Below are 16854 nucleotides of genomic sequence, written 5' to 3' on the forward strand. Positions count from 1 at the left end.
CCCTCTCCCACTCCCCCTGCTTGTGTTCCCTCTCTCGCTGTGTCTCTCTCTGTCAAATAAATAAATTAAAAAAAAAAAAAAATCTAGGATTGAATCCCAATGTGGTCTGGCCTTGAGTCATCTCTCTACCTGCTCTACTCTATCAGTTAAATAGAGTAACATTTAATCCTAGGATTAGATAAAATAAGGTGTAGTGTGTGATGCAGAGCAGGTATGCAAGGAAGTATAAATATTAATATTAGTTTTAGTGAGTTGGGATCAATGAAAGTTGGATATTCAGGGTGTCTTAGGGTTTACAATTATCATTCCATCATATTCAAATAATTGAGTAATTGTGTTATGGTCAACAACAAATAAATTTATCATTTTCACTCTCCCCACACCAGACAATGAACAAAATAAAACTGCCTTTCAAGTAATAATTCATTTTGGTGACCACACTTCTTTTCGCTAATTCTCTTTACCTTTGGGGAAAAGTAGAAAGAAAATATCAAGTACACTTAATAAAGTCATTGCATTCCTTAACTCTAACTTTTACTTCCTTCCTCTTAAAATTATCATTTCTATACTTATACATCAAAAAGAGAGTCAATTTAAGTCTCTTTCTCTCTTTCTCTCTCCCTCTCTCTCAGCATACAAGGTCATTAATTGCTATTGGGACCTTCATAAACCCTAGTCTGCCGATGGGGTGAGAACTCTATTGTTAAATGTATTATGGCAGGACTGTCTTTGGAGATTGCCTGCTTGATTGCTTTGTAAAGGCCCAATGGCACACAGCAATTAAAATCCATAGACCTCTATAACCCTTCTGATGTTTTATGGGCCTTTTTGTGTCCTTCGGTAGAGTTTACCATTTGTGTATTTCCCACTGGGTCTCTCTTTCAAAACTCTAAGTGGGATTTTTTTTTAATCCACTGTGATAAAGCTAGTTATACATCATGTGAAAGGTTAATGAATATTTTCCAAAGGAGCATATGTTTTAAGTCAGAGAGTGAAAGTTATAGTAAAAAATGGTTATATGAAAACGAATAATATTTTCCTAATCTCATCAGAGTTAATTTGTATAAACCTCACCAATACCTGTGATTCCTAAAGTAAAGCATAGTTTGGAAGATTGAACTGACCTCAAAAATGAAGGAAGTGACTCGAGTTTACATGAAAAGCCCACTTTTGAACCTACTGCACAGAAAATGCATGGTTCCACTGTCAAGTTTTTACAACATGCAGAAACAGATACATCTATTTATTTTCTATTTCACTGGAACTAGAAGTTTCCCCTAAACAGAAGGCTTTGCAAACAAAGATTCCTAGCTTTGGTCCAGATTGAGAAATTTGATATTGTAATAACCAGGGAGAAGCCAGAGAGGAGACCACCAGAGTGGTGTTAAGGAAGACAGCACAGCTGAGTGTGAGCTCTAGTTCGGAAAAGGCTCACAGCACCAGGTATCTTTCTACTTTCAGCACCGCTATCAGAAGCTCCCACAACTCTAAAAATTATTAGGTATTTCATGATGCCTTCGGTCATTTGAAATTGTAATTGCTTGCTTTCTCTATATCCTTCCTTTCCCCCCTATTTCCTTGCTCTTCTTTCTTTCCCAGTGTGTCCATTCTCACATACTCAAAGGGCACTTAGGATTCGTCATTGGAAAAGTGATTTGAACATTTTAAAAGTAAATTGTGCAGTGTCTGGAGATCTGGAGCATTATTGAACTTAGAAAGTGAACACTGAGCTTCAAAATGTACTCTGCATGAGGTTCACATATTCTATAACTTTACAAACTATTATTTTAGGTGTAAATGGTAGATCTGAGAAGAGGACAAGTCCCTTCTTAAAATTTTCTAAATCATGTTCCAAAAGACATTTTGTGTACTGTAGCTGGGAGAAACGTGATTATTCTATCATGTTGTAGGTGGTGTGGGAGGAAAGGAAGATGAATGTAATGATAATGCATTATTATTTAATGGAGAGAGGACTAGTTCTTAATCCCCATTACCAGATGGTCACAGATCAACAGGAATAATTCAGGAGCTCTTCGTCTAGCTCCATGGGGTTCTTATCTACTTAAGAACACATATTGCAATATGCTTTTTAAATATTATGCTTTTAAAATTTCTAAATGTTATTGCTTTTAAAATTATTATGTCAAGTGTCAACTCCTGAAACTGTAAATAAATTCAGTCTAGTTAACAGTGCTTTCTAGATCTATATTGTCTAAAGTATTGTCCATGCTCTTTGTGCATCTAGATCACCTTTTATGCTTGTTTAAAAGATAGATTCTTGGGCTATTCACTTGAATTGAGGTATTTGGGAATATTCATTGAAGGCAATCTCCTCACAAGGTCCTTAAGCATAGAAAAATGTGAAAAACCTCATTTTAGAATTTAAATTCCACATTTCTTTTATTCAAGTAGGAGTTGGTCCTGAAAATAAATGCACATTCTAGGCACTATGTAGGTGTTTTACAAACAGTCACTCATTCAGTATTTTCAATATTCTTGCAAAGTAAGTCCCATCACTTCTAATTTATAGATAACCTTTAGTTTTCTTCATTTATTCAACAAAAATTTTTCTTTACAGTACAATTAGCCTTCTGGGTACTGGAAAGAATGATGAATTAGACAGTAGGTATTCTTGAGTAGCTTTCAGTATACAAGTGATCTGAAGAAAAGTGGAGCTTTTAGATTTTCTAATTTCTTACTTACATTTTAAATGAGCCCAAATCCCCAAATCAATAATTAAATGAATTAGTATTTTAGATATATATTATTTATATATCGACATTATATAATATACATATTGAAAAAAATATATACTTATGCATGTATACATTCTTTCCTTGAAAATCCCATGGTAAGGGATTGAATGGCCAAAATTTTAGTGCTCTATATTCATCTCTCTATATTAATGATCTCTGAACATATGTGAATTTATGACCTTTATAATAAATATGTGAATAAAAGCTTTACTATATCTTTGCATAGTAGAATGCTAACAAAGAAAGCATAAGGACTTTCTAGAAGACTATCTAATAACATTATATCATACTGGAAAGAGAGGACATTGGTGGCATTTTGAGTGGGTTCATATTATGACTATATTATCTAATAGTTTCATGACTTTAGGTAAGTATTGTAACTCACCAGGTTAAGTTAAACAATTTTCTTATTTTAGATATTTGGCAAATTTGTCAATATTTCTGAGCCTCAGTTTCCTTGAATGTAAAATGGGTAAAATACTATTACTTTTGAAGAGTAGCTTTAAAAAGTAAAAATTAAATATGTAAAATATGTTGTTCAAAATAGAGTTAAGACAGTTTAGTTCAGTTAAATTATCTAAGTGAAGCTAGGTATTACAGCATTAGTTTTAGAGCACTTTACCCTATTGGAGACTATCAGTGCATTTGTGACTATCCATGTATTTTCCGTAATGGGGAGACAATTGATTCTATATTACTGTAGCATCTTTGCTTATGGTGTACCTACAAATTCACCCTTGTTAAATTGCTCTTGATTAATAGATAGCTATAGTATAGTTATCATTGTAGAAAGACAAGGCAAACATAACTATTTTAGATTAGGCTGCTTTGATACTCTACCTCAGTGGTTAAAAAATGAGTACAATAAGGATGGCAAATATGTGATATTTATACTGCCAATCTTTCTTTCCCATCTCACTGTTACATTGCTAATAAATCACTGCATTCATATGATGAGGCTGACCTCAAAATACTCATCAACACAAGCAGCCATTACCAATAAATCAGAATTGATAACCTAATTGAAACTAACAGTTTTTTCAGCTCAGTTAGTAATGCAGAGTTGATCAGCATCACCATGATCTAAATCCACACCAGATTAATTTTTTAATCAAAAAATATCTTGTTCATTTACATTTGGGTATTTTTCTACAGTGTATGAAATACATTCATTATCCCAGGCACACCTTCCCAAATGTACGGTCCCAGGGAAATCAAATACCTAATCAGATTCTATTTTAGAAGTTTGGACATGAAACAAAGACAATAAAACAGTTTTGAAGTATTCATCTATGGTATATCCTAAGAAATTCTCCATTTTGAGTATTTTTCCTCCTTCAAGAGATATATATATTTAAAGACACAAAATCAAATTTTCCTTTTGCGTGTGCTAAGTTAAGACTACATTAGGCTCCAGTTATTTCTCAAAATTCAATTAAAACATGCCACCCCTGTTTATATCTGTGCCATGCCATTCACAGGCACCATTTTATTAGTTTTTTAAAACTTTCATCTTCCAAATTTATGGACATTTTTAGTATATAAATACCAAGTTGAATGTTGCTGGAGGGGAGGTGGGGGTGGTGGGGTACTGGGTGATGGACATTAAGGAGGACACTTGATGTGATGAGCACTGGGTGTTGTATGCAACTGATGAATCACTAAATTCTACCCCTGAAACTACAATACACTATACGTTAACTAACTTGAATTTAAATAAAATCATTAAAAAATCACATTTTTTTTCTACATCGGATTACATGAACAAATTCTAGATGGACTAAAAGTAAAGAGCAAAGACGTAAGTTGAAAGACCAAAACTTTAAAATTCACAGAAGAAAACAATGTTTATAATATAGAAACATTTAAATGGTTAATTTCAAAACTAATGTTGAATGAGACAAAGTTATTTAAATGTGTAATATATATTTATGTTTATGACTAATCCAAGTCCACCTTCAAATACACTATAACTCTTCAAGGGTTTTAGAGCATTCACAATCCCTCCCTCCCATCCCTTATAAAATTTCTGTCATTCATTTACTTATCTCTATGCAATCACACAATTAATTGTTACTTACTATAAATACTTTGAGAAAAACTGTTAAGAAAAATGAAATGTTGTATTTTACCCTTAAAAAAAGTCATAGAATTGTAAATACAGTACCACATCATTTATACAAAACATTTAAAATACAGAAAACAGTACTACACATTGGTTATCAACATACATATGTAATTTAAAAAATGAATTGTGTTAACAGACTTCAATATGGGATATGGAGGACAGAGGTTAAAGGGGCCAGGAGTTTCCAGAAGACTTTGGCTATATCTGTAATGTTTCATTTCTTTAAGATAATATTTGAAGCAAATGTAAGTATTTGCTAATTCTTCTTAGTGGTGGGTATATGGGAAATGTTATATACTTTCTGTACATTTCTGAATATCCAATGTCAAGATTCTGGTCACTGAACTACCTTTTGAGTAGCAAGGCCTTAGTTGATTTTCTGTTTAACCAAATGATAACTTCATCAGTTTGCAACAAATCCTGCTAATATCTTTGCAGGGAAAATGAGCAGAGTAAAAGATCAGTAATTTATCCCAGATGCCTATTACGGGGTATTTGGTAATTTAATGTAATCTTTAATAAAAACAAAATAAGATACACAGTTTTGCTAAAGAGCATGAATGGAGGTGTTTGAAGAAAATGTATTGGTAAGGAAGCAAGGAATCCTATTCTTGAAATACAGAATCAACCTGTCAATAAATCAATATCTATATCAATCAATCAATCTATCTATCCATCTATCTGTCATCCTTTAAATCACTTCTTTCCATTTTACTCTGAATTTTATAATGTCATTTACCAAGAATTCATTGTGACCTAGATGTATTTATACAAGTTACAAAAGTTGACCAAACAGGATTTAGGAAATAAGGTGCTATAAAATTTAACTAGAGTGAGGCAAACTTATTTTGAATTGTTTTTTTCTTTCATCAACATTTGATTTCCTGTTTTTAGAAGAAAATTTTAAAAAAATTATTTTAAGTGGATTAAAATAATTCTTCAACATCAAATGACTCTTACAAAACAGCAGTTAATGACTTAAGTCTCAATGATCACAAACGTGAAATAAATAACAAAAAAATGAGATATGATCTCCCAAATTAAAAATCAGAACAAAACGTATTTTAAATTATACTGTACTTTAAAAAACAAAATTGGATATTGCATCAACCTATAGAATAGATAAACAGAATAAAGTATAATAATGAAAAACAAGTAGGACTTTTTCTCATGGGCAAAACTAATTCCACTGGCCACACACAATTTTGAGAACATAGAACAACAGAAACAAAGAGGTCTATTTGAAAAGGGAAGTAAAGCTCATGCATAAATCCGATGGGGGTACATATATCTCCTTCCAAAAAGAAAAGGCCCTTTGATAGTGATGTCTGACAGTTCCTCAATCAAGATGATCAGAGGCCAGTCTCGTTATTAAATTCCACAGATCTAGATATATGCCATAAGAAAGGAGGTAGATTCAGACAGAAATGGATAAGCAAGAAACTATAAGTGGAAGTCAGATGTGTTTTGTGGTTGTTGTTTTCTTGCTGATGCTAAAGTACTCGAAGAAAAAGTGATTTGAATTTTAGTTTGAAATTTAGTTTTGATATTACTAACACATAGCTGTGAACTTCTTTATGTCACCTCTCTGGGCCTAAGTTTACTCAGATCTAAGATAAGAGTGGTAAACTGGTAATTTCTAATGTGCCACCTCATTCTAAATTTTATTTTTCTGTGATTATGATTATGGATTTCATTGCTATCAACTGATAAGAGCATAAGTAGAAGAACCTTGCACAAATTTAGGCTTAATATTATACCTGCTTACTAATTTTAGGTAAATCTCTCTCAGTTCCAAACTAAGGAAAAACATATAAACAACAAAATATTAAATAAGAAAAAAGGAAATAACCTATTTTACTACTGTATGTTTTGGCCACAAGTCATTCAGTCAACTTACTGCAAAAATCTGGGAAGCATGACCACTGTGGTCTATGGATGCTTAAAAGCTTGAAGAGACAAAAACTTACTAAATCTAAAAGAAATTAGGTGTAGTCTACTGACTTGTCTCATCTCACATGTAAAAGATTTGAGGATGTATATACACTCACCATGTAAATAATACATACAATAGAAGTAATTGAAGAATCACTATAATCCAGGGTAAAACTTATGACTTGGGGAAAGACATTTAATATATTAAGTGGACAAATGAGATTTTAAAACCATGTGATTTCAGTATTTTAAAATGTTTTAAAGGTTATACAATATTATATTAGGAAGCAGCCACCTTTGAGACATCAGATAATTTGTATTTTGTGTTTTATAATTTTCTGAAATTTTTAACTATTCTATAATAAACATGTTCTAGTTTAAGTAATGCATGTCTGTTATCATTCACAAAATACAAAAGCCATTGACATTTTTCATGGAATAATTTGTTTTTTAATTTTCAGAAATATTGCTTGTCTTTTGCCTCATCATCCTGTTCGTCACTACCTTCCGTCCTATACTGATGCATAGATTATAAATCTCAGAAAACTAGGTAGAAAGTTGATGACTGCAAATTACACCCTAGATTACATAGTCTCTACAGTAAAATACTGTAGCTGGTATAAAAACAAGAAGAAACAAAAGTACTAATATAGATTTAAGGTTAGAAATATACAGATAACTGTGATTTTCCATGTAATCTATCAGCTCAGAATGCCAAAGAGCTATGTAAATATAGATGCCAACATATAACCCATACATGGATAAATATATCCTGTATGCTTGACTGTGATCTAATCAAATGCATCTGATTATAGATTTAAGAAAGGTATACAAACAATACAGAGGTATACAGTGAATAAGGCCAAGTTCAATCCATATATGAAAACTTTCATTCTTTAAGAATTATTATATGGATTTGGTTTGTAAAAAGGTAAGAAAGAACCACAACTCTGAAGGTATACCTCTTGTAATAGTTTTCTATTACTGGCATTACAAATTACTACAAACAGTGGCTTAACAACACACACAGTTATCTTATAGTTCTGTAGGTTAGAAGTGCAGTACAAGTTTCAGTGGGCTAAAATCAAGGTGTTGTATTTCTTTCTGGAGACTCTAGGGGAGAATTTATTTCCTTGCCTTTGCCGACAACTAGAGGTTGCCCACAGTTCTTGGTTTGTAGGCAACCACTTCCCTCATCTTCAAAGTCAGCAAAATCAAATCTCATACTGACCCCTCTCCTATCAGCACATCTCTCTCTCTCTCTCTCTCTAACCTCAGCTGGATTATCCAGGATATAAAGTCCTAACTAATCACACCCACACAGCCCTTTTTGCTGTAGTATAATAAGAGGATAGGATATGGACATCTTTGGGAGGTCATTGTTCTGCCAATCACAACTCTGAGGAAATATTATAGGAAACAAAAAATCATCCTAATGAGCAACTACAAATAACTGAGAGTAAAGCAAAATGGAAGTGGAGAAATGAAACATTAAATGCAGAGGAAAATGGTACAAAGAGGAAAACAATGATGAGATAACTCATTGAAGAAAAGAGGACAAAGCTATGCCTAAAAATTATGGGTATATATGAGTTAGAGAGAAAGAGAGAGGAGAGAATGAATAAGTGAAATAAACATATTAATAAAATATATGTAGAAAAAGCAAATCAGCTGAATAGTACTATGGAATATGTTCAGTAAGAGGGCTTATCTTTTTCCAGATGAAATTATGGAAGAGAGACCCACATATAGACATATTTTAGACAGATTTATTAAATTCAGAAAATTCAAAAACATACTACAGGCATTCAGGTAGAAAAAGTGTGAATTACCAAACGATAATAATCTAATTCTTCCTAGATTTCTTCTCCATCATGCTAAATGCTTAAAGAGTCTGTCACAAACTGTTTTTCAACTATGACTTCTTCTGATAAAAAGAAACATTTCAGGCCCTGTTTTAAAGCTATTTGAAAATAAAAAATACATATTCTGATTGATTAAATGTAAATCAAAGCACATCTCTGGTACTTCTCAAAAGGCAGAGTTGCTAACCCCCTGTACTAGATAAGATATGGAAAGGCAATTCAAAAAAGAGGAAATACAATTAGCCACTCAACACAGGAAAAAGTGCATAACCTCTCTCTAATAATCAAATAAATAAAAAGACATTCAAATCATATGATGTAAGTTTCCTCTGTTAAATTGGCAATGATAGGTTCTTTCCATTAATTATAATATGAGATGTTAAAAATTGCAGTTATGCAAGCTCTAGATGTTATGATTTAGCATAATCTTTTAGGAAATCAATTTTGTATTATGTATTTTTTTAATTTATTTTTTTATTATGTTATGTTAATCACCATACATTACATCATTAGTTTTTGATGTAGTGTTCCATGATTCATTGTTTGCATATAACACCCAGTGCTCCATGCAGAACGTGCCCTCTTTAATACCCATCACCAGGCTAACCCATCCCCCCAATCCCCTCCCCTCTAGAACCCTCAGTTTGTTTTTCAGAGTCCATAGTCTCTCATGGTTCGTCTCCCCCTCCGATGTATAAAAAAATCTTAAGAGTTCATATCCTTTGAGTCAATACATTATTTCCTAGGAATCTTCCCTAAGAAAACAGAGAACCCTGCACACATTTATACATAAACATTCATTGGGTGATTTGTTATCACAAATATGAAACTCTAAATATCTAAGAATATGGGAGTGCTTAGAAATATTATCATACAATAGGATAAATAATTAGGAAATCATTAAAAACTGTGTTTTTAAAGGAATATTTATACAACTAAAAAAAAACCCCACACAATCTAATAGTAGGAAAAAATGACTATATAAACTGTTTATATAGTGTAATAGTAATTAAATATATAAACATAAACATTAAAAAACAATGATCTTATCCACTGAGTCTCTCCTGATTGTGGGGATACAAGTATTTTTTAAATTAATTTTCTATTTTCCATATTTTTAAAGTAATACATAAAGTGAGTTAAAAGGAAAGAATCCCAGAATAAAGAATAAAGATTAAGGAAGAAAAATATCTAGAAGATGAGCAGAGCAGAAATTGTGAAGTTTTAATAAGAAAAGTGTTGTACAGCCAAGAATTTTAAAATTAAAATATTGTAATTCATGTGAGAAAGGAATGTATGGACATTCTGAAATTTAAAAAAGAAAACCTATTGTCTATATATTTTCTTGGAAAAGTTACTTGAAGATAAACATCTTCTGACCAAGTAAAATGTATACTGTGATTAATAATTTTGTGGAGAAGACTTACTTAAAAGTGATTAATTGGAAGGACTGAACACTCTTAAATAGACAGTTAAGTCCAAGTAATTATCATTAGTATGGTTATAGATTTTAACACAAATGTCAAAAATCTTTGACAAAACAGTATTCATTTAAAAATAACAATGTAAGAGGTTCTTATACAACATAGGAGACTCCTGAACTCATCTCCTCCATGGACAGACTGAATCTACAGCTGCACATGGGGAAATTCACTCTGAAAGAAATCTAGAAACTAGCTGACTGACTGTAACACTTTGGATAAATGAGAAAATACCTTTATCACTCATATTGAAACAAGGCTCAATGCAGAGGGTACAGATAGAAACACTGATCTGCCAGTCCTTCTCTGAAAGAGGTCTATTTGCACACTTCAGAAGCTGCTGATTGAGGATCAAGCTTCTAATTTAGCACACATGTAGGGGCTGACTGTGGTCCTTCCCACAGACTGGTGTAGCCAGTAGATACTACCTCTGCCTTCTCACTGAAGTCTGTTCAAAATCACCACTATCTCCCTAGAATGAGCTTGTACACATGTATGGTGCCCTAAGTTTGCAGCTGCTACACAATGGATGGTCCCCTAGATTGCCTGACTCTGAGAGCCAATGTAGCCATGAGTCACACAGGACTGTAGCAAACAAGGAAGCAGTTATTAATGGGGGAAGAACTATACCTTCATGGCTATATACCCAGGTCCAGCATAGAGGGAGAAGACAAAAAAAGCCCATTTCCCTGTTTATCCTTGGAAAGGCCTTAACTATATGCATTTCTAGCTGTTGCCTGAGGACCTGGCTGGCTTCTACCAGCCTGCATATAGGTGCTGACTGTAGTTTTCCCCCACTTTGGGACACTGGCATATTTTGGCAAAAAAGCTCAACTACTGAGAGCCACTAAGAACAAAGAAGGCAACTGGGACAAACACAAAGATTTGAGAGGTAACCAAGAGCTTGAACCAGGCTCATTGATAAAGATAATCTCCTACAGGAGACAACTCCATCAAGACTGAGAGAAATGCATAGAAACCTACACAGAGAATCAAAGAAGATGAATAAACAGAGGAATATGTTCCACATGAAAGACCACAATAAAACCCTAAAAACGGACCTTAAGAAAAGTAAGATAAGTGATTTACATGATAAAAAAATCAAAACAATGCTCATAAAGATGCTCACCAAGGTCAGGAGAACAATGCATATATAAAGTGAGAATTTCAACAGAGACAGAATATATAAAAAAGGACCAAACAGAAATCATAAAGCTGAAGAATATAATAAATGGACTGAAAAAAATTATTGGAGAGTTTCAAAAGCTGACTGGGTCAAATGGAAGAAAGGATTAGTGGGTTGCCAGGTAGAATGGTGGGATTCATCCAATCAGAAGAGCAGAAAGAAAAAAATGAGAAAGAGTAAAGATAGCTTAAAGAACATATGGACAACATCAAACAGACCAGTATACACACTATAGACGTACCAAAAGGAGAAGAGACAGAGAAAGAGGCAGAAAGCATATTCTAAGAAATGACAGTTGAAAACCTTCCCAACGTGGGAAAGAAACAGACATCCATATTCAGGAAGTGCAGAGAATTCCAAATAAGATGAATTCAAAGGGAACCATATTAAGACATGTTATAACTAAAATGTAAATAGTTAAAGACAAAGAGATGATCTTAAAGCAACAAGAGAAAAGCAACTTGTTACATACAAGGGATCCCCCTGCCCCACCACAATAAGACTTATCAGGGTTTTTTTTTCTGAAGAAACTTCCCAGGCTAGAAGAGAATGGCATGATATATTCAAAGTGCTGAAAGGAAAACAGAAACAGAAACAGAAACAAACAAATAAAAAAACCTGCCAACCAAGAATACTCTATCAGGCAAGGTTGCCCTTCAGAATTGAAGGAGAGATAAAGAGTTTTCCAAACAAGCAATAGTTGAGGGTGTCTATCACCATTCTACAAGCCTTAAAAGAAATGTTCATGGGACTTTTTCAGGCTGAAACAAGAGGACACTTTCATTACAGGAAAACATATAAATATAAATCTCACTGGTAAAGATAATACACATAATTTAATTCAGAACACTCCAACACCTTTGGAATGGTGGTGCGTAAATCATTTATAACTCTGGCATGAAGGTTAAAATACAAAAGTATTAAAAATAACTACAACTATGGGGTGTCTGGGTGGCACAGTCTGTTAAACATCTGACTTTTGGTTTCAGCTCAGGTCATGATCTCATGGGTTGTGGGAAATATATATGATATAAAGTTCAACCTGTTGTTGTAAGTTTAATATATAGAGATTTTATTTTATTTTATTCTATTTTACCTTATGTATGTCCTGAAGGCTGTTTAATTTTGGAGTATTGCTTATTAAACCTTTCCTCCCATTTTTTTAAAAGATTTATTTATTTATTTGAGAGAGTGAGAGTGAGAGAGTGCATGCACACATGCAGGGGTAGGGGCAGAGAGAGAGGGAGAGAGAGAATCTTAAGCAGGCTCCATGTCCAGTATGGAGCCCAATGGGGGGGCTCCATCTCATGACCCTGAGATCATGACCTGAGCCGAAACCAAGAGTCAGACACCTCACTGACTGAGCCACCCAGGCGCCCCCCACCCACTTTTATTTTCCTCTCTCACTTCATTAGTCCTCTTTGTTTTACCCTCCAGAACAGATGCCTCTAGCCAGGCGACTTTAAGTTTCCTCAACTCTTCCTTCTCTTCATGTTAGATAACAGTATTTCTTCACTGTTAAGAAGCTCAGTAAGAATCATGACTACAGAAATTCAGTAGAAAGGATGTTTATTTTGTGTATCCACAGCTTTTATTTCTACCCACTCTTCCACATTTGAAGAACAATGAATTAGAAGACACTGTTTTCATCTGCATTCACCCAGGTTTTGGAACATGTATATTTTTATCTTATACAAAGATGACCAAGGTGTAGGCTCATATTTTCTATATTTGATGCCATACTACCACTTGTTAACTGGTTGTCAATTGAACAAACTACATAACCTCCTAGGCCTCAGTTTTCTCTTGTGCAAAAAAGGTCTGTTGTGAAAATTAAAAGACAAAATATATAAACTAAACATACAGCACTATAAAAGTGCTTAGAGTAGATCTGGGCACATATAAAACACTTAGTACTTGTTAACTATTTTTAAATAAGCAAACAAAGCCCCTACCTTTACTGAATCTTCCTTGTGTGGTAATATCTCAGGATTTGTTAAGGATCTACCACAGCAATAACCCTCCCCTCCTTTTAGGCAATAATAAAATATTATACCCTGCATTTACAAATTTGATGATGTAATTCAGAACCTATTTCAAAATTTGAGATATTCCTAGGGCCCTAAATGTGAGAAAATGTCTCAGACTTGGATCCACCATTGTTCCTGGCCTCAGACAATAGAACCATTCTCAATGTAGATCTAACTGCTGATTGCATATCTTCTATTAGAAAAATCTTTGTAGAGACAGCATTTCATAGAGAAGCTTGAAATTGCTTGAACTGGTAGAAATTTCAGAAGAAATAAGTGATTCAAAGGAATGTAATGCTGAGTGTGTCCTGTGGTCAGATAGTGGAGATAAAAGGATTTCCTTTGACCCTATAACAATGGTTATTGATTATCTTGTGATGAAAATGAACAACTATAATTCCTAGATGCTTTAAATACATGCTTCCATATCATCTTTGGTTTTCACAGGTGTGTGTGTGTGTGCACGTGTGTGCACGCCAATTTTAAAAATCCAATATAACCAGAGAAATTAATATCCTCTGATTTTTCATGTTTTATTATGAATGGATCATGAATAAGCTTATAAGCTTATTCAACAGTTACTCTCTCTATGCTCCTTCATGCCTGTGGGATTATGTGACAATGTCCAATAGTTCTGAAAATAACTGGATATTCTTCAATGTGTACAACTCATCCTCAAATCCGCTAGTTTAAAAAACTATCTTGGCTTAGTAGAAGGATCCTGATGCTAGAACAGAGTGGATGTATATCTGAGAGGAATTCTTGTTTTGATGTTATGGTTTCAAACCAGATATGGCAGATAATACTTCAGGCACTTTGATGAAATGTTTCTGGGAATCAATAAATCTTGAATTTCTGACATTTTTCTATGGATGAAATGATATCTACAATCAGCAAGAAAAAAAGTGCTAGCATTTCCTGTACAGATTTCCCACATATAACCCGGCAGTTTACAAACAATCTTTCTATTTCTGTGCCTGATGATGAGGTACATAGCTATAAGTTAAGAAATGAGGGAATTAAGTATATATGTTACTGTCATCGGTAATGGGCACAATACTGTTCATTCAAGCACACATTCAGTATAAATGTATTAAAAATCTTATATGTACACACATATATATGAATGTAAATATATACATATATGGTTGCACATGTGCACACACACACACACATACACACAAAGATCCTAAGTGCTGAAGCTGTCATATGGGAACATTGATTACACTGTATTTGAGAAGAGCTGCATAAAATGGCAGCCCTGCACCAGATGCTTTATATACATAGGTAAATCAAACCAATATGGCGACACTCCTCAGTAATGTATGTCATTGAAGTTTAGGAAAAATAACAAATAAGGAGATAAACATAAAACTACCATGTGTGATATACCCTGAAGATGATAATATGAGAAATGATGGTCACGGGAAGCAAATTATAGAAGTAGTAAAGGAAAGCTTTATTAAGGCAGTGAGGCCTGAAATTTGAGAGAGCCAGTCAGATGAAGAGCCTAGACAGTGAGCATTAAAGGCAGGAGGAAAAACATGTTTTCAAGAACACTGGAGCAGGAAAAGGTTTAACAACATTGAAATTATCAAAGACCAGCACAGCTGGAGAAGAGAAGGGGGGAAAAGAAAACAAACCCTCACAATAGGATTGGTAATGTGCTACTGGCTGGATCATACAGGTCCTTGGAAGGTATATTTAACAGTTTGGATTTTATTCTTAATGCAAGGGGAAGCCACTGCCAGCTTTTAAGTACAAGGGTGGTCGCTTAAATAATTGACTCTAGATATTATGTGATATAAGCCTGAAGCAGAGTGAGCACAGGGTAAAAGTGAGAATAACAGTTAAGAAACTACGGAATCCATCCAGGTGAGGAAGGATGGTGGCTTCACCGTGATAATGGCAATGGAAATAAAAATGGGCATATTCACTAGTATTTGAGGACCAAAAAATATCAAGAATTGGGAATGAATTATATATGTTGTGATAAATAATTCTTTAACATGACGTAATAAAGAACAACCGTGGTTTTACAAAAGCATTTCATTAAAAAAGTGAATTATGAGTCAGATTAAAAAATGAATTTTGTTAAGAGCTAAAGAAACCACACTTTATTCAAGGGTCTAAAACAGGTGGCTAGCCTGGGATCATAATGGGGATCAAAGTAGTCATTTTTATTTTTAATATTTCAGAACCAATGCATTTTCTTTGATGAGGCAATATCAAATATCTATTTAGGAGTGGATGTTTAGGGCTTGATATGGAGAGACTTGTTAAGGCTTGATACGGAGAGACTTGTTTAGCTTTTGGATTTTATTTATTTATTTGACAGAGAGAGAGAGACAGTGAGAGAGGGAACACAAGAAGTGGGAGTGAGAGAGGGAGAAGCAGGCCTTCCGCTGAGCAGGGAGCCTGATGTGGGGCTCGATCCCAGGACCCTGGGATCATGACCTGAGCCGAAGGCAGACGCTTAACGACTGAGCCACCCAGGCGCCCCAAGACTTGTTTAGCTTTTGATGATGGAATTTTTTTATTGTCTATATGTGATTTATAATAATGAGAAAAATGAATTGCCTTTTAAAATAATATTTAGTATGTGTATGCACGTGTGCACATATAAATGAGTTAGTAAAATAATGGGTCCTTAATATTAAAAATGAAGAAAAAGTATAGAAGGGAATTAAGAATAAAATTAAAATATTTTGTTTGTCCACTTGCTAGCTGTGTGTCCCTGAGAATGTTACTTAGACATTTGACCTTACATTTCTTCTCCTCTAAAAGGAATGAAATAGGGCGCCTGGGTGGCTCAGTTGGTTAAGCGACTGCCTTCGGCTCGGGTCATGATCCTGGAGTCCCGGGATCGAGTCCCGCATCGGGCTCGGGCTCCCTGCTCGGCAGGGAGTCTGCTTCTCCCTCTGACCTCCCCCCTCTCATGTGCTTTCTCTCATTCTCTCTCTCTCAAATAAATAAATAAAATCTTTAAAAAAATAAAAATAAAAAAATAAAAGGAATGAAATAATACTCAGAGCAATAATGTGGAATAAAGTCCAGTACTGACATATAACATTACAGATAAATTTAAGTGAAGTAAGTCAGACTAAAAACTCCATTGTGTAATCCCCTTTACGTGACATTTTACAAATTAAAACTACTGGACCAGAAAACAGATGAGTGGTTGCCAGGGCCTCAAGTTGGGGAATGACTGCCTACAAAGGGATATGAGGGTTTGGGGTAACTGTAGGGGGGGGCAGAGGTGATAGCAGTGGAATGGTGTTATATTTACATAGTAGTGCTTAAAAGGCTCTCTACATTTGTCAAAACTCACAGAACTGTACATAAAATGGGTAACTGCACTGAATATAGTTTGTACCTCAAAGAACAAAATAAACACTAATATTACACTATATGTTAATGGGAATTAAAAAAAAAAACCTTGACAAAAATAAACAAAAAACCTCTGAGCAAAC

Source organism: Neomonachus schauinslandi, chromosome 13 (assembly GCF_002201575.2).
Source record: "Neomonachus schauinslandi chromosome 13, ASM220157v2, whole genome shotgun sequence".
Classification (NCBI taxonomy): Eukaryota; Metazoa; Chordata; class Mammalia; order Carnivora; family Phocidae; genus Neomonachus; species Neomonachus schauinslandi.